Source organism: Triticum aestivum, chromosome 1B (assembly GCF_018294505.1).
Source record: "Triticum aestivum cultivar Chinese Spring chromosome 1B, IWGSC CS RefSeq v2.1, whole genome shotgun sequence".
NCBI lineage: Eukaryota > Viridiplantae > Streptophyta > Magnoliopsida > Poales > Poaceae > Triticum > Triticum aestivum.
The window spans coordinates 179,460,254-179,482,282 of record NC_057795.1 but is presented as its reverse complement, the minus strand read 5'-3'; the positions used below and the strand labels follow the sequence as shown (position 1 = coordinate 179,482,282).

Below are 22,029 nucleotides of genomic sequence, written 5' to 3'. Positions count from 1 at the left end.
ATTTTACTTTATTTCTACTAAATAACAGAAAATATAAAGAGGGTACAGAAGGTTGTGCTTCTAGTTTCATCCATCTCATGATCATCAAAATGAACCCACTAACAAGGTTGATCAAGTCTTGTTAACAAACTCATTCCGAATAATCACGGAACCGGAGAAATTTCGAATGACACTAAGTTACCTCAATGGGGATATGAAAATCCCCAACAATAAGAATATCATACTTTTTCTTGACAGTAGGGAGAGGAAATTCAGAACCTCCAAATATAATCGATGGAACTTTTCCAATAGAGTTGATACTATAAACTTGAGGTTGTTTCCTCGGAAAATGTACCATGTGCTCATTGCCATTAACATGAAAAGTGACATTGCCTTTGGTGCAATCAATAATAGCCCCTGTAGTATTAAGGAAAGGTCTTCCAAGAATAATAGACATACTATCATCCTCGGGAATATCAATAATAACAAAGTCCGTTAAAATAGTAACATTTGCAACCACAACAGGCACATCCTCACAAATACCGACAGGTATAGCAGTTGATTTATCAGCCATTTGCAAAGATATTTCACTAGGTGTCAACTTATTCAAGTCAAGTCTACGATATAAAGAGAGGGGCATAAAACTGACACCGGCTCCAAGATCACATAAAGCAGTTTTAACATAATTTCTTTTAATGGAGCATGGTATAGTAGGCACTCCGGGATCTCCAAGTTTCTTTGGTATTCCACCCTTAAAAGTATAATTAGCAAGCATTGTGGAAATTTCAGCTTCAGGTATCTTTCTTTTATTAGTAATAATATCCTTCATATACTTGGCATAAGGATTTGTTTTGAGCACATCAGTTAATCGCATACGCAAAAAGATGGGTCTAATCATTTCAGCAAAGCGCTCAAAATCCTCACCATCCTTTTTCTTGGATGGTTTCGGAGGAAAAGTCATGGGTTTCTGAACCCATGGTTCTCTTTCTTTACCATGTTTCCTAGCAACAAAGTCTCTTTTATCATAATGTTGATTCTTTGATTGTGGGTTATCAAGATCAACAACAGGTTCAACTTCTACATCATTATCATTACTAGGTTGAGCATCAACATGAACATTATCATTAATATTATCATAGGTTCATGTTCATCACCTGATTGTGTTTCAGCATCAGAAACGGAGATATCATTTGGATTATCAGGTGGTTCACCAATAGGTTCACTAGAAGTTTGCAAAGTCCTATCATTTTTCTTTTTCTTCCTTTTAGAAGAACTAGGTACATCAATATTGTTTCTCTGAGAATCTTGCTCGATTCTCTTAGGGTGGCCTTCAGGATACAAAGGTTCCTGAGTCATTCTACCAGTTCTAGTAGCCACTCTAACAGCATAATCATTTTTCTTACTATTCATTTCATCAAGCACTTCTTTCTGAGCTTTAAGTACTTGTTCTACTTGAGTAGTAACCGTAGAAGCATGTTTGCTAACAAGTTTAAGTTCACCTCTAATATCAGCCATATAATCACCCAAGCGTTTAATCATAAAGGTATTCTGTTTTAATTTTCTACCAAAATAAGCATTAAAGTCATCTTGCCTAAACATAAAGTCATCAAACTCATCCAAGCACTGACTAGCAATTTTAGTAGGAGGGACTTTAGCTTTATCATATCTATAGTGAGAATTTACCTTTACTACCTGTGTCGGGATATCGGGAGGTTCTTCAGTAAATAAGTAATTGAGATCATATACTTCTTCAACAGGCGATGAATTAAGACCATGTATTTCTTCAATAGGAGGTAAATTCTTAACATCTTCAGCTTTAATACCTTTTTCTTTCATAGATTTCTTTGCCTCTTGCATATCTTCAAGACTGAGAAATAGAACACCTCTCTTCTTCGGAGTGGGGTTTAGGAATAGGCTCAGTAATTGGCTCAGGAGCTGGCTCGGGAGGGGCCCAATTATTTTCATTTGCCAACATATTATTCAATAGAATTTCAGCGTCATCCGGTGTTCTTTCCCTGAAAAGAGAACCAGCACAACTATCCAGGTAATCTCTGGAAGCATCGGTTAGTCCATTATAAAAGATATCAAGTATTTCAGGTTTCTTAAGAGGATGATCAGGCAAAGCATTAAGTAGCTTGAGAAGCCTCCCCCAAGCTTGTGGGAGACTTTCTTCTTCAATTTGCACAAAATTATATATATCCCTCAAAGCAGCTTGTTTCTTATGAGCGGGGAAATATTTAGCAGAGAAGTAATAAATCATATCTTGGGGGCTTTGCACACAACCAGGATCAAGAGAATTAAACCATTTATTAGCATCACCCTTTAATGAGAACGGAAATATTTTGAGTAAATAAAGGTAGCGCGATCTCTCATTATTAGTAAACAGGGCAGCTATATATCCTAACTTATGAAGATGTGCCACAACAGTTTCAGATTCATAGCCATAAAAAGGATCAGATTCAACAAAAGTAATTATATCTTGATCAATAGAAAAATCATAATAATCCTGATCAGGAACGCAGATAGGTGAAGTAGCAAAAGCAGGGTCGGGTCTCATCCTATCTCTAAAAGATTCTTTACTCCACTTAACTAGTAACCTCTTACGTTCAAGACTATCCCGGCAAGCAAGAACAGCTTCAATAGATTCAGCATTAAAAAGATAACCCTCAGGAATAGAAGGCATAGGTTCATCATCACTAACATCATCGTGTTCAGGTTTAATAATTTCTCTTTCTCTAGACCTAGCAATTTGCTCAGCAAGAATATCACCAAGGGGCACAGTAGTATCAAGCATAGAAGTAGTTTCATCTTAAGTATCATGCATAGCAGAAGTGGCATCATCAATAACATGCGACATATCAGAATCAATAGTAGTAGTAGGTTTAGGTGTCGCAAACTTACTCATAACAGAAGGAGAATCTAGTGCAAGGCTAGATGGCAATCCCTTACCTCCCCTCGTAGTTGAGGGCAAAATAGTAGTTCGATCATGTTTCAAGTTCTTCATAGTGTCCAGCAGATATAAATCCCAAGTGACTCAAAGAATAGAGCTATGCTCCCCGGCAACGGCGCCAGAAAAAGGTCTTGATAACCCACAAGTATAGGGGATCGCAACAGTTTTCGAGGGTAGAGTATTCAAACCAAATTTGTTGATTCGACACAAGGGGAGCCAAAGAATATTCGCAAGTATTAGCAGCTGAGTTGTCAATTCAATCACACCTGGAAACTTAATATCTGCAGCAAAGTGTTTAGTAGCAAAGTAATATGATAGTGGTGGTAATGGTAACAAAAGTAAAGACAGCAAAAGTAATGTTTTTGGTATTTTGTAGTGATTGTAACAGTAGCAACGGAAAAGTAAATAAGCGAGAACCAGTATATGGAAAACTCGTAGGCACCAGATCAGCGATGGATAATTATGCCGGATGTGGTTTGTCATGTAACAGTCATAACATAGGGTGACACAGAACTAGCTCCAATTCATCAATGTAATGTACGCATGTATTCCGAATATAGTCATACGTGCTTATGGAAAAGAACTTGCATGACATCTTTTGTCCTACCCTCCCGTGGCAGCAGGGTCCTATTGGAAACTAAGGGATATTAAGGCCTCCTTTTAATAGAGAATCAGAACAAAGCATTAGCACATAGTGAATACATGAACTCCTCAAACTATGGTCATCACCGGGAGTGGTCCCGATTATTGTCACTTCGGGGTTGTCGGATCATAACACATAGTAGGTGACTATAGACTTGCAAGATAGGATCTAGAACACACATATATTCATGAAAACATAATAGGTTCAGATCTGAAATCATGGCACTCGGGCCCTAGTGACAAGCATTAAGCATAGCAAAGTCATAGCAACATCAATCTCATAACATAATGGATACTAGGGATCAAACCCTAACAAAACTAACTCGATTACATGATAAATCTCATCCAACCCATCACCGTCCAGCAAGCCTACGATGCAATTACTCACGCACGGCAGTGAGCATCATGAAATTGGTGATGGAGGATGGTTGATGATGACGACGGCGACGAATCCCCCTATCCGGAGCCCCGAACGGACTCCAGATCAGCCCTCTCGAGAGAGATTAGGGCTTGGCGGCGGCTCCGTATCGTAAAACACGATGAAACTTTCTCTCTTATTTTTTTCTCCCCGAAAGCCAATATATGGAGTTGGAGTTGGCATCGGAGGGCCACCAGGGGGCCCACGAGGTAGGGGGGCGCGCCCAGGGGGGAGGGGCGCGCCCCCCACCCTCGTGAACAGGGTGTGGGCCCCCTGGTCTTCATCTTTGGCGATGATTTTTTATTATTTATTCTAAGATATTTCGTGGAGTTTCAGGTCATTCCGAGAACTTTTGTTTTCTGCACATAAAACAACACCATGGCAATTCTGCTGAAAACAGCGTCAGTCCGAGTTAGTTCCATTCAAATCATACAAGTTAGAGTCCAAAACAAGGGCAAAAGTGTTTGGAAAAGTAGATACGACGGAGAGGTATCAACTCCCCCAAGCTTAAACCCTTGCTTGTCCTCAAGCAATTCAGTTGACAAACTGAAAGAGAAAAAGAAAAACTTTTACAAACTCTGTTTGCTCTTGTTGTTGTAAACATGAAAAGCCAACATTCAAGTTTCAGCAATTATTATGAACTAAGCATAATCACAATAACACGTAGGTCTCACAATTACTCATATCAATAGCATAATCAGCTAGCGAGCCATAATAATAAAACTCGGATGACAACACTTTCTCAAAATAATCATAACATGATATAACAAAATGGTATCTCGCTAGCCCTTTCTGAGACCGCAAAACATAAATGCAGAGCACCTTTAAAGATCAAGGACTGACTAAACATTGTAGTTCATGGTAAAAGAGACCCAGTCAAGTCATACCCAATATAAACTAATAATAATGAATGCAAATGACAGTGTGCTCTCCAGCGGGTGCTTTAATAAGAAAGGTGATGACTCAACACAAAAGTAAATAGATAGGCCCTTCGCAGAGGGAAGCAGGGATTTGTAGAGGTGCCATAAAAACTAGTTCACTCGTCTGTCGTGCTTTGAATCTCCTTCCTCCCAACATATTCCTCTCCTCAGGTGGACCCAGCAGGTCTCTGAATTTTCTACCACTTTCTTTTTCGATGTAAACTGAGTTTTCCCCCAGTACTTTCCCCTAGAACCAACTCAACTGTCCCACGTCTAGCCTAAAAATAAGAATACCCCACGTACTATTAACTCATCAAATTAAAATGATATTTTATTTCGTAAGTTGAAAGTTCTTACAAAATAATAATAATAATTGTTTATATATAACTTGCCAAGTTAACTCCTAGTGATTGCGTACATAAGCTTGCAAAGATTTTACTGACGTGCAATCATGTGTTTATGTTTTTATAACATTTCTCCGTCTAGCCCAACATGATATTTTCACCCAACCCAGCAAGTCTGCGGATTTTGAGAAAAATGCAAATGGGATTTAAATGGGCTGCATAGATGCTACATCATTGTTTCACCCAGCCCACCTAATGGACTAAAAAACAAATGCACTGGCTGACATGTGGGCTAGTAGGTCGAAGCCTAAGAAGGCGTTGGATTTACATCCAATGGCTGGCATTTTTCTTCAATCTCTCGTCTTCTTCCCCCAGCGCAGCCGAAACCGCCTGCTCCAGCCTTCGGCGGCCAGTGGCGTTGTTTTGCGCTCCTCAGCAAAACGCTACCCCGCCGACGGCCAGGCCATCCCTCCATTCCGCACCTCCTGTTATTCTCTGCTGAGTGTAGGCCCACCCCGCACCCGAACCAGTCAAGTTTCCCACTCCTCTCCGTCTGCGACTCCACTGCCGTGTCTACCCCATCTCCGGGTCATTCCAGTCTGGGACCTTGCCGTTGTCCACCGCCTCGGTGCGCTCGGCGCGGCGTGGTCAACACACGAGAGTCATCAGAGGAGGACTGTACGTGGAGAGCCTGACGGCTGGGACCCACGAGGTCCATGGTCGCACGCAAGGAAAGTTCCTCCTTGTTATGCACCGTACGTGCACTGTACGTGGGAAGGGCTTCTGTATTTCACGAAAAAATGTCCCCCCCCCCGCTGACAGGTCGGACCCACCAGCTATATCTTCGCACACAAGGAAGTGCCTCCTTATTACGCACCAAAAAATGAATACCCCCTGCTAGCTGGGACCCACCATAGTGGGTGGCTGACTTGTGGGCCTACTAAGTTGACGAGGACGGAGGGCTTTGTCAACTTAGTCAATATGAACGATTCTAGCTCCAGTGACCGTACGATGTCCATCCAACGACCATAGTGCTTCTTCAACCTCTGGTCTTCTGGCTCCAGCCGCCCATAGCAGTGCCGGTCGTGCCGCGTGCTCCTGCCTCTCATGGCCGGCTGTGATGCCGCGGAGGCCTCACCGCCCCCTACTACTCCCATCGCTGGCCCAGGGTATCCCTCTACTCACCCACACCTTCTGTTATTCTGCGGCGACAGCAGCCTCACGCCGCAGTCGAACCAGTGAACCCTCGTACTCCTCTCCGCATGGGCATCCACTGTCGCGTCTTCCCCGGCTCCGTGTCATCCCCTACCTAGGCCTCGCCGTCGTCCACCGCCTTGGTGCTCTCGGCGCGGCGTGGTCAATGTGGTCAACGACCGACTTCCATCGGAAGAGTACTGTACATGAAGAGGCTGACAGCTGGGTCCATGGCCACAGCCCAGTTTTTTTGTGATTTGCCAAGTAAGTCGCTTTGTCAGGCCTGTTGGGCTGCAAATCTTTCAAGACGAGGAGAGCTTCATTCGGCTGGCCGACAAAATGGCCTATCAGTAATGAGAAATGGGTTGTACATTTTTAAAACACATCAAACTGGCAATTAGTTTCAAATATCTTTTTTCATTTCGAGATTTTAAATTACATTAATTTTTATGCGTGGAAAATTTGTTGGATTTTATATTGATATACATTTATTTTTAAAATCAGTTTGAATGTGAGTCAAAATTTCGGGATTAAAAACAGTTCGGACCGCACCAAAATATGCAAAATTTCGTATAATTTTTTAACCGTGGCCACAATATGGGCTGTAATGCTAACAAAAAGAATATGGGCTCCAAAAAAACCTTAAGAATTAGCAAATGGGTTATAAATTATTAGAAATAATGGCAGATGGATTGTATGCTGTTTTCCACAGATTTGAGGCTTTCCTAAATAAAAGGTTGACGCACAAGTAGTGACTGTTGGATGGCCATCCAACGGCTGTCGTGCTTCTTCAATCTCTGCTCTTCCTGATCCAGCCGCTCAAACAAACGTCGGTGGGACTGCCTGCTCCCTCCTCCCCGCGGCCGGCTGTGCTGCCGCGCAGGCCTCACCGCCCCACCGTACTCCCATCGCTGGCCTAGCCATCCCTCTACTCACCCACACCTACTGTTATTCTCCGGCGACGGTAGACGAACCAGTAAACCCTCGTTCAGTCGTACTCCCCTCCACGTGGGAAATAACTGTTGAGTCTTCCCTGCCTCCGTTTCTTTCCCTTCCTAGGCCTCACCGTCGTCCACCACCCTGGTGCTCTCGGCGCGGCCTGGTCAACGTGGTCAACGACCTACATGCATTTGAAGTGGACTGTACATGGAGAGGCCGACAGCTGGGTCCACGGCTGCACGCAAGGAAATGCCTTCTTATTATGCGCAAAATAATGATTCCTCCACCTGACATCGAGGACCCACCGAAAGGGCCTCAGTATTTCGCGAAAAAAACGTTACCGCCATTGACAGCTCGGACCCACCAGCTATATCTTCGCACGCAAGGAAGTGCCTCCTTATTACGCACAAAAAATGAAATACTCCCCCTATTAGCTGGGACCCAGTATAGTGGCAGGCTGACTTGTGGGCCTACTAAGTTGACGGGGACGGAGGGCTTTGTCAACTTAGTCAATATGCACGATTCTAGCTCCACTGACCGTATGATGTCCATCCAACGGCCGTAGTGCTTCTTAAACCTCTGGTCTTCTTGCTCCACCCGCCCAAACCAGTGCCGGTCGTGCCTCGTGCTCCTGCCTCCCGTGGCCGGCTGCGATGTGGCGGAGGCCTCACTGCCCCCTACTATTCCCATCGCTGGCCAGGCCATCCCTCTACTCACCCACACCCACTGTTATTCTGCGACGACGGCAGCCTCACACTGCAGCGAACCAGTGAACCCTCGTAATCCTCTACGCGTGGGCATCCACTGCCGCGTCTTCCCCTTCCTAGGCCTCGCCGTCGTCCACCGCCCTGGTGCTCTCGGCACGGCGTGGTCAACATGGTCAAGGAATGGCTTCCATCGAACATGGACTGTACGTGGAGAGGCTGACAGCTGGGTCCACGGCCGCAGCAAGGAAGTGCCTCCTTATTACGCGCAAAATAATTATTCCTCCACCTAACAGCAGGGACCCACCGTACGGGCCACCGTATTTCGCGAAAAAAATGTTTCCCCTGACTACTGGGACCCACCAGCTATAGCTTCGCACGCAAGGAAGTGCGTGCGGGCAAAAAAAAAACAAAAAACAAAACGATTCGCCCCCCTGACTGCTGGGACCCACCAGCTACATCTTCGCAGGCACGGAAGTGCCTGACAGTCGAGACCCACCTGGTAGAAGCGTACGTAGCGTTGTCATCCTGGTCGCGAACGTGTACGTACATACTGGTCGATGTAGAGGCGCACACGTGTCATAGTAGAGGCGCGCACGTGTCGTAGTAGAGGCGCGCACGTAGCATGTACACGTACGTACAGCGGCCAGGGTGCAAGAAAGAAAATACGGCCACGTACGTACATACGGGCGGGGTCTCGAACGCCTACTCGCACATACGTACATGGCTGGGTCAGAACGGAGAAACAGAGTCATCGTCGTGTTCATGGGGAGGCAACGGAATGTGTCGTGTTCATGGGGAGGCAACGAAATGCGTCGTGTTCATCGGGAGGCAACGGAACGCGTGGGAGCCAACCGGCTTGGATGGAACAGGCGATGGAAACGAGGCCTGGCGTACCACACAACGGAGGAAACGGACCTCCTACATTCGGAATGGGGTCTTGTTGATCGGGAGGGGTGTGGCGTACCACAAAACGGAGGAAACGGACCTCCTGCGGTCGAAACGGGGGTCCTGTTGATCGGGAGGGGTGTGGTGTACCGTAAAATGGACGAAACGGACCTCCTACGATCGAAGCGGGGGTCCTGTTGATCGGGAGGGGTGTGGCGTACCACAAAACGGACGAAACGGACTTGTGTTGGAGTGCTACGATCGAAACGGGGGTCCTGTTCATCAGGAGGGGTGTGGCGTACCGCAAAACAGGACTCCACGGGATACTGTTCATCTCCACTGTCGACCTCCTCCAGCCTCCACGGGCTACCGTCGACGTCCTCCAGCCTCCACGGGCTCCTATTCATCTAGCCTCCACCGTGCGCTACTCCACCAGCTACTGTTCAACCACCCCTCCACCGTCTACTGTTCATCCAGCCCTCCACCGTCTACTGTTCATCCAGCCCTCCACACCACAGGGGTCCTGTTCATCCAGAGGCAACGCCACCACTCACTATTCATCCAAACCCCCCGCAACGCTCACTATTCATCCAATCGATCGGCTTCAGTTAGCAGCAGTAGCGAAGGAATCGCTCCATCGGGTTCAGTTAACAGCCATCGATCGATCGCTCGGGTTCACTAATGTGTAGGCTGTAGTGCAATCGCTCGGGTTCAGTTAGAGCCCAATGCCTCGCTCGGGTTCAGTTAGAGCCAACGCCTCGCACACACGCGCGTACCTGTACGAGAGAAACATGCATCGCTCCGCCCCGACCTCCCACCTTAACCGGCAACTCCCCAAAATTTTCCTCCCCCTCGCTTCTACCACGGTTTTTTTCGTCATGGACGGCCCAAAGAATGTCATGCAGCTGCGTCTCCGGCCCGCCCAGGACGAAAAGCCCATTTTCTGTCATGATTTTTTGTCATAGAAGTAGGAGCCCACCACAGCTATGATGATACCGGCTTTTGTCACAATTATCGTCATAGAAGTGTCATATGTATGACAGAAAAAAAAATCGTTCGGCCGAAAATGTCACGGAGGTGTCTTTTTTTGTAGTGAATTCAGAGAAGATTCAAATATTATTCATAGATAAACTTGATCATAAACCCACAATTCATCGGATCTCGAAAAACACACCGCAAAAAGAGTTTACATAGAATAGATCTCCACAAGAGAGGGGGAGAACATTGTATTGAGATCCAAAAATAGAGAAGAAGCCATCTAGCTAATAACTATGGACCCGTAGGTCTGTGGTAAACTACTCACAACTCATCGGAGGGGCAAGGATGTTGATGTAGAGGCCCTCCGTGGTTGATTTCCCCTCCGGCAGAGTGCTGGCGAAGGCTCCAAGATGGGATCTCGCGGATACATAAGGTTACGACGGTGGAAATTGTGTTTCGTGGTGCTCCTGGATGTTTTTGGGGTACATAGGTATATGTAGGAGGAAGAAGTACGTCGGTGGCCACCCGAGGGGCCCACGAGATAGGGGGCGCCCTACAGGGGGGGCACGGCCCCCTATCTCGTGGGGCCCTCGTAAGCTTCTTGACTTGCACTCCAAGCTCTCCGGATCATGTTTGTTCCAAAAATCACGCTCCCGAAGGTTTCATTCCGTTTGGACTATGTTTGATATTCCTTTTCTTCGAAATACTGAAATAGGCAAAAAAGACAGCAATATGGGCTGGGCCTCCGGTTAGTAGGTTAGTCCCAAAAATGATATAAATGTGTAAAATAAAGCCCATAAACATCCAAAGGGGGTAATATAATAGCATGGAACAATCAAAAATTATAGATACGTTGGAGATGTACCAAGCATCCCCAAGCTTAATTCCTGCTCGTCCTCGAGTAGGTAAATGATAAAAAGAGATTTTTTGATGTGGAATGCTACCTAGCATAATTCATAATGTAATTTTCCTTTATTGTGGCATGAATGTTCAGATCCAAATGAATACAAAATAAAAGTTCATATTGACATAAGAAATAGTAATACTTCAAGCATACTAATCAAAGTAATCATGTCTTCTCAAAATAACATGGCTAAAGAAAGTTATCCCTACAAAATCATATAGTCTGGCTATGCTCTATCTTCATCACACAAAGTATTTAATCATGCACAACCCCGATGACAAGCCAAGCAATTGTTTCATACTTTAATAATCTCAAACTTTTTCAACTTTCACGCAATAAATGAGCGTGATCCATGGACATAGCACTATATGTGGAATAGAATGGTGGTTGTGGAGAACACAAAAAGGAGAAAATAGTCTCACATCAACTAGGCGTATCAACGGGCTATGGAGATGCCCATTAATAGATATCAATGTGAGTGAGTAGGGATTGCCATGCAACGGATGCACTAGAGCTATAAATATATGAAAGCTCAATAAAAGAAACTAAGTGGGGTGCATCCAACTTGCTTGCTCATGAAGACCTAGGGCATTTTGAGGAAGCCCATCATTGGAATATACAAGCCAAGTTCTATAATGAAAGATTCCCACTAGTATATGAAAGTGACAACATATGAGACTCTCTATCATGAAGATCATGGTGCTATTTTTGAAGCACAAGTGTGGAGAAAGAGATAGTAGCATTGTCCCTTCTCTCTTTTTCTCTCATTTTTTTCTTTTTTTCTTTTTTTCTTTTTTTCTTTTTCTTTTTCTTTTTTTTTCTTTGGCCTTTCCCTTTTTTTTCTTTTTTTTTCTTTTTGTAAAGTCCGAAGTCTCATCCCGACTTGTGGGGGAATCATAGTCTTCATCATCCTTTCCTCACTAGGACAATGCTCTAATAATGAAGATCATCACACTTTTATGGATTTACAACTCAAAACTAGAACAAGATATGACTCTATATGAATGCCTCCGGCAGTGTACCGGGATATGCAATGAATCAAGAGCGACATGTATGAAAATTATGAAAGTGGCCTAGCCACAAATACAATGTCAACTACATGATCATGCAAAAAGCAATATGACAAAAGTAATGCGTGTCATATGAACGGAACGGCGGAAAGTTGCATGGCAATATATCTCAGAATAGCTATGGAAATGCCATAATAGGTAGGTATGGTGGCTGTTTTGAGGAAGGTAAATGGTGGGTGTATGGTACCGGCGAAAGTTGCACGGTACAAGAGAGGCTAGCAATGGTGGAAGGGTGAAAGAGTGCGTATAATCCATGGACTCAACATTAATCAAAAGAACTCATATACTTGTTACAAAAATTTAGAAGTCACCAAAAACCAAAGCACTACGCGCATGCTCCTAGGGGGATAGATTGGTAGGAAAAGACCATCGCTCGTCCCCGACCGCCACTCATAAGGAAGACAATCAATAAATAAAATTGTGCTCCAACTTCATCACAAAGCGGTTCACCATACGTGCATGCTACGGGAATCACAAACTTCAACACAAGCATTCTTTAAATTCATAATCACCCAACTAGCATGAATTTAATATCACTACCTCCATATCTCAAAACAATTATCAAGCATCAAATTGATCATAGCATCCAATTCACTTTCTATGATAGTTTTTATTATACCCAACTTGGATGCTCATCATTCTAGGACCAACTTTATGATCATAGCAAATAAAATGCTGTTATAAAATACTCGCAAAATAATATAAGTGAAGCATGAGAGACTAGCAATTTCTTCAAAATTAAGACACCACCGTGCTCTAAAAGATATAAGTGAAGCACTAGAGCAAAAACTATCAAGCTCAAAAGATATAAGTGAAGCACATAGAGTATTCTGGCAAATTCTAATCAAATAGGCTTCTCCCAAAAGGTGTGTACAGCAAGGATGATTGTGGTAAACTAAAAAGCAAAGACTAATATAATACACGACGCTCCAAGCAAAACACATATCATGTGGCAAATAAAAATATAGCTCCAAGTAAAGTTACCAATGAACGAAGACGAAAGAGGGGATGCCTTCCCGGGGCATCCCCAAGATTAGGATTTTGGCTATCCTTGAATATCTTGGGGTGCCATGGGCATCCCCAAGCTTAGGCTCTTGCCACTCCTTATTCCATAGTCCATAAAAGCTTTACCCAAAACTTGAAAACTTCACAACACAAAACTCAACAGGAAATCTTATAAGCTCCGTTAGTGAAAGAAAACAAAACCACCACATAAGGTACTTCCATGAACTCATTCTTTATTTATTTTGGTGTTAAACCTACTGTATTCCAACTTATTTATGGTTTATAGACTGAATTACTAGCCATAGATGCATTGAAATAAGAAAACAACACACAAAAAACAGAATCTGTCAAAAACAGAACAGTCTATAGCAATCTGTAACTAACACAAACTTCTAGAACTCTAAAAATCCTACCAAAATAGGAAGTCCTGGACAATTTGTTTATTGAACATCAGAAAAACGAATCAATGCAAAATCACGTTCTTGTGATTTAACAAAATTATATTCGTGCATGCAAAGTTTCTGTTTTTCAGCAGAATCAAATCAACTATCATCGTAGGTTATCCTATAGGTTCTAATTGGCACAAACACTAATTAAAATATAAAAACACATCTAACCAGAAGGTAGATGCAAGATTTATTACTAAACAGGAGCAAAAAAAACATAAAGAAAATTGGGTTGCCTCCCAACTAGCGCTATCGTTTAACACCCCTAGCTAGGCATAAAAACAAAGATAGATCTAACGAGTGCCATCTTTGGCACTAAATTCATAAGTAGCACGCATGATAGATTCATAAGGTAATTTGACTTTCTTTCTTGGAAAGTGCTCCATGCCTTTCTTTAATGGAAATTGGAATCTAATGTTCCCTTCCTTCATATCAATAATCGCACCAATCGTTCTAAGGAAAGGTCTACCAAGAATAATAGGGCAACAAAGATTGCAATCTATATCAAGAATGATAAAATCTACGGGCACCAAATTTCTATTTGCAACAATAAGAACATCATTGATCCTTCCCATAGGCTTTTTAATGGTGGAATCCGCAAGGTGCAAATTTAAAGAGCAATCATCAAGATCATGGAAACCTAGAATATCACATAAAGTTTTCGGAATCGTGGAAACACTAGCACCCAAATCACACAAAGAAAAACACTCATAATCTTTAATTATAATCTTTATAGTAGCTTCCCACTCATCATTAAGTTTTCTAGGTATAGAAACTTCCAAATTAAGTTTTTCATCATAAGATTGCATCAAGGCATCAACAATATGTTTGGTAAAAGCTTTGTTTTGACTATAAGCATGAGGAGAATTAACAACGGATTACAACAAGGAAATACACCCTTTTAAAGAACAATTATCATAATCAAATTCCTTGAAATCCGAGATAGTAGGTTCAATATTATTAGAAGTTGAGGATTCTCCAATCTCTCTTTTACCAAATTTAGCATCAAGATCTAAAGACTCCGTTTTTTTGGGACGCCTTCTAGGCAAAGTGGATTCATCATCACTCCCATAATCATCAAAATTCATATTGCAAAACATAGATCTAATCGGAGATGCATCAATAACTTTAAGATCCTCATCATTATTCTAATGTAATTTTTTTGGTTTAGCGGCCATCTTATTGACTAAGGTGGCTTGCTTGTCATAAATTTTGGCTATAGCATTTTCAAGCCGGATAATTTGATCGTTAACACGCTCTTCTTAGGAAACGCGCTACTACTTATGCCCTAGCGGTAGCGCCCTTCTTCCAAGCCCGCTACTGCTATGCGTATCCTATCATTCTAGCAATGAGAATATTAGTAGTAGCTCTTTTGCCACCACACGCGCTACTACTAAGGTTGTATCTGTAGCGCGGCTTTTTCTCAAACGCTACTACTATCTAGCACTAACGCCCTTTTTTTACCCGCGTTGTTGCTAAATTTCTGTGTATAAGGTTTTCCCTAGTAGTGTAGGGTTGTTGAGTACAGATGGATTTTAAAAGGAAGACAGACAATGATGGTAAGTGTCACCATTAAGAAAGCTCGACTTGTCGTTAAGATGTTTTCTGACAAGTTCAAGGAGTTGACTACGATGAGACTTTCTCACTCGTAGCGATGCTAAGAGTCTGTTAGAATTATATTAGCAGTTACTGCATTATTTATAAAATCTTGCAGATAGGATGTCAAAACATTGTTTGCTCGACGATTTTCTTGAGGAATGGTTGTATGTGATACAAACATAAGGTTTTGACAATCCTGAAAGATGCTAACAAGTATGCAAAGCTCCATCAATCCTTTAAGGACTGGAGTAAGTGTCTCAGAGTTGGAATATACGCTTTGGTGAGATGATCAAAGATTTTAGGTTTATACAAAGTTTATGAGAAACTTGTATTTCCAAAGAAGTGAGTGGGAGCACTATAGAATTTCTGATGAATATATGTTGTTGACATATTGTTGATCAGAAATAATGTAGAATTTCTATAAAGCATATATGGTTATTTGAAAAGTGATTTTCAATGGAAAACCTGGATTAAGCTACTTGAACATTGAGCATCAAGATCTATAAGGATAGATCAAAACGCTTAATAGTACTTTCAAATGAACACATACCGTGAAAAGATTTTGAAGGAGTTCAAAATAGATCGGCAAAGAAGGAGTTCTTGGCTGTAAGGTGTGAGTATTGAGTAAGACTCAAGACCTAACCACGACAGAAGAGAGAGAAAGGACGAAGGTCGTCCCCTATGCTTTAGACATAGGCTCCACAGTATGCTATGCTGTGTACTGCACCTGAAGTGTGTCTTGCCATGAGTCAGTCAAGGGGTACAAGAGTGATCCAAAAATGGATCACTGGACAGCGGTCAAAGTTATCCTTAATGACTAGTGGACTAAGGAATTTTTCTCGATTATGGAGGTGGTAAAATAGTTCGTCGTAAAGGGTTACGTCGATGCAAACTTTGACACTAATCTGGATGACTCTGAATAGTAAACCGGATTCATATAGTAGAATAGTTATTTGGAATAGTTCCAAATAGTGCATGGTAGCTGCATCTACAAGATGACGTAGAGATTTGTAAAGCACACATGGATCTGAAAGGTTCAGACCCATTGACTAATAACCTCTCTCACAAGCGAGATATGATCAAACCCCATGGGGGTTAGATTCATTACGATCACATAGTGATGTGAACTAGATTATTGACTCTACTGCAAGTGGGAGACTGTTCGAAATATGCCCTAGAGGCAATAATAAAATGGTTATTATTATATTTCCTTGTTCATGATAATTGTCTATTGTTCATGCTATAATTGTATTAACTAGAAACTGTAATACATGTGTGAATATATAGACCACAATATGTCCCTAGTGAGCCTCTAGTTGACTAGCTCGTTGATCAATAGATGGTTATGGTTTCCTGACCATGGACATTGGATGTCATTGATAACGGGATCACATCATTAGGAGAATGATGTGATGGACAAGACCCAATCCTAAGCATAGCACAAGATCGTATAGTTCGTTTGCTAAAAGCTTTTCTAATGTCAAGTAACATTTCCTTAGACCATGAGATTGTGCAACTCCCGAATACCGTATGAATGCTTTGGGTGTGCCAAACGTCACAACGTAACTGGATGGCTATAAAGGTGCACTACGGGTATCTTCGAAAGTGTCTATTGGGTTGGCACGAATCGAGACTGGGATTTGTCACTCCGTGTGACGGAGAGATATCTCTGGGCCCACTCGGTAATGCATCATCATAATGAGCTCAATGTGACTAAGTAGTTAGTCACGGGATCATGCATTACCGAACGAGTAAAGTGACTTGCCGGTAATGAGATTGAACGATGTATTGGGATACCGACGATCGAATCTCGGGCAAGTAACGTACCGATTGACAAAGGGAATTGTATACGGGATTGCTTGAATCCTTGACATCATGGTTCATCCGATGAGATCATCGTGTAACATGTGGGAGCCAACATGGGTATCCAGATCCTGCTGTTGGTTATTGGCCAGAGAGTTGTCCCGGTCATGTCTGCATGATTCCCGATCCCATAGGGTCTACACACTTAAGGTTCGGTGACGCTAGAGTTGTTATGGGAATTAGTGTGCACTTACCGAATGTTGTTCGGAATCCCGGATGAGATCCCAGACGTCACGAGGAGTTCCGGAATGGTTCGGAGGTAAAGATTAATATATGGGAAGTCATATTTTGGCCACCGAAAAATGTTCGGGATTTTTTGATATTGTACCGGGAAGGTTTTAGAAGGTTCTGGAGTGGGGCCCACCTGCATGGGGGGCCCACATGAACGTGGGTAGTGGGGGCAAGGCCCCACACCCCTGGTCAAGGCGCACCAAGATCCCCCCTTAAAAGGAATAAGATCATATCCCGAAGGGATAAGATCAAGATCCCTAAAAAAGGGGGATAACAATCGGTGGGGAAGGAAATGATGGGACTCCTGCAAGATGACTCTGGAGGCTCCGGCGATGTGGACGGCCGCCGTTCCCAAAACCTTGACGCCGGCACCGGGAAACCAGCATCGATCCAAAATTCCTGCACCAACTCTGCTTCAGTTTTCTTCCTCCTACCGACAACCGCGTCCATCCCGAGCCCTCATCTTCGTGGCGTAAGACCTCTAGGGCCATGGCGATGCCGAGGCCAGGGGGAGTCTCTTCTCGGAAGAACCATACTCGGCTCCCAGGCAGGAGAACCTTGATCCGCCAGAGCTCTCAGCCGTGACGTACGCCGCCGGTGGCCTAGGCCTGGGCGCTAGCGTCAACCGGCGACCGTGAGGTGCAGCGGGGTTCGCCATCTAGATCGCCTTTAAAATGGGGGAGCTATATATACATGCATATTGCACGCGATCAATATATCGTGAGTTGCATAATCTTCCACAAAGTACAATCACAATCTCGGTAAAGTTTTTTGAGGTTCAGATTGAGGGGGAGTGTTAGAATAAACCGTATAGGGTTAGAAAACTGTTTAAACTTGTAACCTTTCTCTATCTGGTCTTCACTCGTATCCCTCCTGTTTTTCTCTCTGTTTTCCTCTCTGTAACGATCTCTGATCGATCTCTTTTGCAACTTGTACGCCAAGGCTTTCGTCCAATATATACAATGCGGCCTGAGACAAAGGGTTTAACAGACAAAGGGTTTAACACTTCCCATATTGTTTCACACAGCCTGCAGATGTGGCATGAGAGAATTCCATGATCACTAAGGAGGTTGCGAGTTTGAGTGATGAACTAGGAGATTTTATGTTTAAATTTAAAAGGAGAGTGGACAATGTTGATGCTCATAACATTGCGAAGGACTCTTTACATCTTCCGCAAGGCCGTCATGTCTGCCTTTTGGAGCCCCCGGGCTATGTAAAATTTTCCATTTGATGAATAAATAGGCTCGGGTGTTTTCGCTAAAAAAAAAGGTGATTCTAAAGAAAAGAATTTTAGGTTTTGTTCGAAGAAAAAAATATATAAACTTTTTAGTGTGGGAGGGAGTACTACTACTAGTTCGAAGAATCACGAGCAAAAACAGAGCAAACAGAGGGCTCATCCTAGGCCGCTCCGAGACGCAGATTTGAAGCTGAAACCACACTCTGCTCCCCTCACTTTATTCATACGCACACTGTTATATCACAATATACAAAAACCACGACTCCACGGAGCGCGCCACCAGTTGGGCGGCCTGGCTACCCCGGCCTCCCACCTCTCACGCGCACGAGATATGCGCCGCCTCCTCGCCGCCGACGCGCTGCAAGGCCGGGTTCGGCGCGGGAATGCACTGCGAAGCCGCGGCCGCCGTGGGAGCAGGGGTTGCTTGCGCTACTTGTGCGACCGGCATGGGCACCTGCTACTGCTTGACGGAGGCGACCCTCTTGCAGGCGGCCATGGCGAAGGTCTGGTCGGCGAGCGGGACGACCGGGAGGTTGTCGCAGTTGCAGATCTCGATCATGAAGCCGTCGGGGTCGTGGAAGAAGATCTGGTCCACGTAGATGCCGCCCTCCTCCACGCACCGCTGGATGTATGGAATGCCCAGCTCCTTGAGCCGCCGCTCCACCGCCACCATGCTCTCGCACTGCAAACAAATACGCATTTTGCTCGGCCATTAGTCTCTGAAGGTTTTTGTTATTTGGTGAAAGAAAATTGATCTCAGAAGTGGACTTCCACATTCTTGAGCTAGTGAGACACCGTGACTCGGCATGCAACTCGTTTCTATGTGGTGAGCGGTGACTAGGCCTGGTATCCATCGTGCATGCCAGAGAACCCGTGCAACACGACGGACAAGAAACCAACGCGTGAAATTAAAGATCTATGCGCCGCGCACGTACGTGCGCACACCAGCCCGACCAGTCGTTGTCGGTCACCGATGTAGTAAGATGAGCTGTCACCCATGATTGATCCAAAGAACCGATCGATCGCACATATAACGGCACTGTTACTCGCGGCACACATGCGGGCCGTCGCCGGCGACAAGACGCCGACGTCCCTTTCGTCACACCCTAATACTTCCTTGAGAGAGAGAGAGAGGGAGAGAGCTGTCTTGCTGCTGGGACCAAGCTGTGGAGGTATCTATCATCCATGTGGCCTTGTTTGTGGGAAAAGCAACCCCCTGCTCTGTTGGTGATGGAGATGACCGAACTGCTTTTGGCCACGGGCGACCAGTTAGGAAAAGACATGCAATGCATACGTGCGTTCTAGAGAGTTCCACAAGCAACCCTCTTGAGGCTAGGTTTTTTGGTGGTTCTGAATCTAGACCACATATGCATGCTGCAACATTTTGGAACACTGAACTTTGTACTTCCAAATTACTTTAATCATTTTCGCTGAGCTTTGATAATAGATCTGGATCATTTTCGCAAAATAATATTTCCTCCGTTCCCAAATAATTGTCTTTCTAGAGATTTCAACAAGTGACTACATACGGAGCAAAATGAGTGAATCTACACTCTAAAACATGTCTACATACATTCGTATGTTGTAGTCCATTTGAGATGGCTAGAAAGACAATTATTTGGGAACGGAGGGAGTACTCCTTTCGTTTGATGACAAATATTTTCAGACGGAGGGAGAGAGAGATATTAATTTTGCCTAACTCGAATTGCACCTACCGTTCGAAAAATGTTGGGCAGCCTTTCCTGGGTAGGCATACATAGCCTTTCCACAGAAGACGGGTCCGAGGAACTTTGTGTTGCAACGTGGCCAACCAGTTCACGGTTCCTAGACGCAGCATGGCTACCACCGAACGATTGAATGCCCACTTTCTACGCCCATTTCTTCATGCCTATCCACCTTTGTCACCGTGGACAGCGACCCGGTAAGTGCATGTACCGTGGGATAAAACCGCACTGTGTGCACATGTGACGTGCAAGCACTGGACTCACAGTCACACCCACTTTTATGTGCATGTGAACACCAGCACTTCAATTTGCCGGCTGTGTAACACATGCATCCCGCCATGTTTGTTGTCTGCCTCTGCCTCTGCCTCAGGGTCTGGCGCGCTTCGTTAGAAGACATATCTCGTTTAATCATTGGCTTCTTTCAATTTTGAAGTTTGGTTAAGGGTAGGACGAACAAGTTCCTTCCGCATAAGGTATAACGTTGTATCAAGTTGTGCTGAAAGCAACCCTCGCACGTGCAAACAACGGTTGGATAAACGTAACGGGCATAAAAAGGAGGAGCTAACGACGACGGAGAACCTAACCTATCTCGCCTACGTACGGAGCAAGTTAATTTCCTTCCTCTCGTACAAAGAGGACCCTTACAAATTTGTTCAATAGGAGGAGATGGTCGCATCGATTACGAGATATCTGTGATGACTTCGTCAGCCTCAAGATGTTGTATCGGTCTGCCGCGCGCGCGTGTTTGTAGAGACCGAGTGTATTGTGAGCCTATGTGATTATACTGTGGTCAAAAAAAAAAATAGTAGGAAGGCAACCGTTACCATCTTTCATTCACGGACGACATATCGTAACCACCTCAGCCATAGCAGCAGTGTTCGCAACCAAATCGAAATTAACTACGCGAAACGCACCTGGAAGGAGATGTGGTTATCCTTGGGGTTGATCTCCTTCTTCGCTGGTAAGCTGTCGGGACGCTCCGACTGCAGCAGGTGGATGCCGATCCCGTAGTTGAACAGCCTTCACTCGCAGCAACAAGAAAACCATTATCAGAGATTCAGAGCAGTGCAATTAACACTGACGCTCCTACGAATTGAGCTGAGGATCCGGTTGGATTACCATGCGCCGTCGAAGTCGAAGGAGCCGGGCCGGCGGATGGGGGTGAACCCGAGGACGTTCATGTAGAAGTCGAGCGACTCCTCCACCGACTTGCACACTATGCTGATGTGGTTCAGGGACGCCAGCGGCAGCACGCCGCCCTTGCCGCCGCTCACCATAGCCGCCGTCGTGTTCACCATCCTCACGGATCACTTGCGGTCGTCGTCGCCGGTGGCCGGCCGGAGAATTCCTCGCTAACTATATGTACCTCCGACGATGGATCGAGTCACCGATCAACCAATCAAGCAAGAGAGAAAGGCAAACTCGAACTGCTCTACCACTCCACTCTCGTTAGCAATGGGCAATGGCTGCTGCTTCAGGCACGAATGAAAGATGCGGAGGGTGAGCTGGAGTTGTGCTCCTTTATATAGCTGCGCGGGAGCAGACACTGCTGACACGTGGCTCCACGTCATCCTCATCTAGACCGTTCGTGTTCGTCTCATCCTCCGAGGACGTGCATTCTGGCTTAGCGTCTCATGCCCAAATCTTTGGCTCACAGACGCCATTAAAACACTTTTTGTTTATGGGAAGGTTCCTTGCAGCTTCCATTTTGGGAATCTGCCATGCGTATTTTAAAAAGTCCGGACCGATGGAAAGAAACAGACAATATACTTACACGCTACTTCACACACCATCACAAACGACCATCAAAGTTGAAAAAGAATAACAAACACTACAATTTGCCAAAGATATAAAGGACAATGGCACCTAAATCTTTTCTCCGCGTAAAGAAAACGGAAGCTGGAAAAAGTAACATTGTTCGTGCTTAAGCCTAGAAGCTACTAAATTCCGCAGTTTAACAATTTGTTGATGATTCCCTAATACTTATGAAGGCT

The 22,029-nt window shown here is 44.3% G+C and overlaps 1 pseudogene across 1 annotated transcript; it reads right to left on the bottom strand.

The window, feature by feature from the left end:
* Positions 1-18,494: 18,494 nt before the first annotated feature.
* LOC123114534 (uncharacterized) lies at positions 18,495-21,544 on the bottom strand (annotated as a pseudogene). Its single transcript, XR_006456552.1, has 3 exons — positions 21,155-21,544; positions 20,950-21,055; positions 18,495-18,993 (listed from the first exon to the last, which is right to left on the bottom strand). The product of XR_006456552.1 is annotated as an uncharacterized protein (transcript).
* Positions 21,545-22,029: the final 485 nt, after the last annotated feature.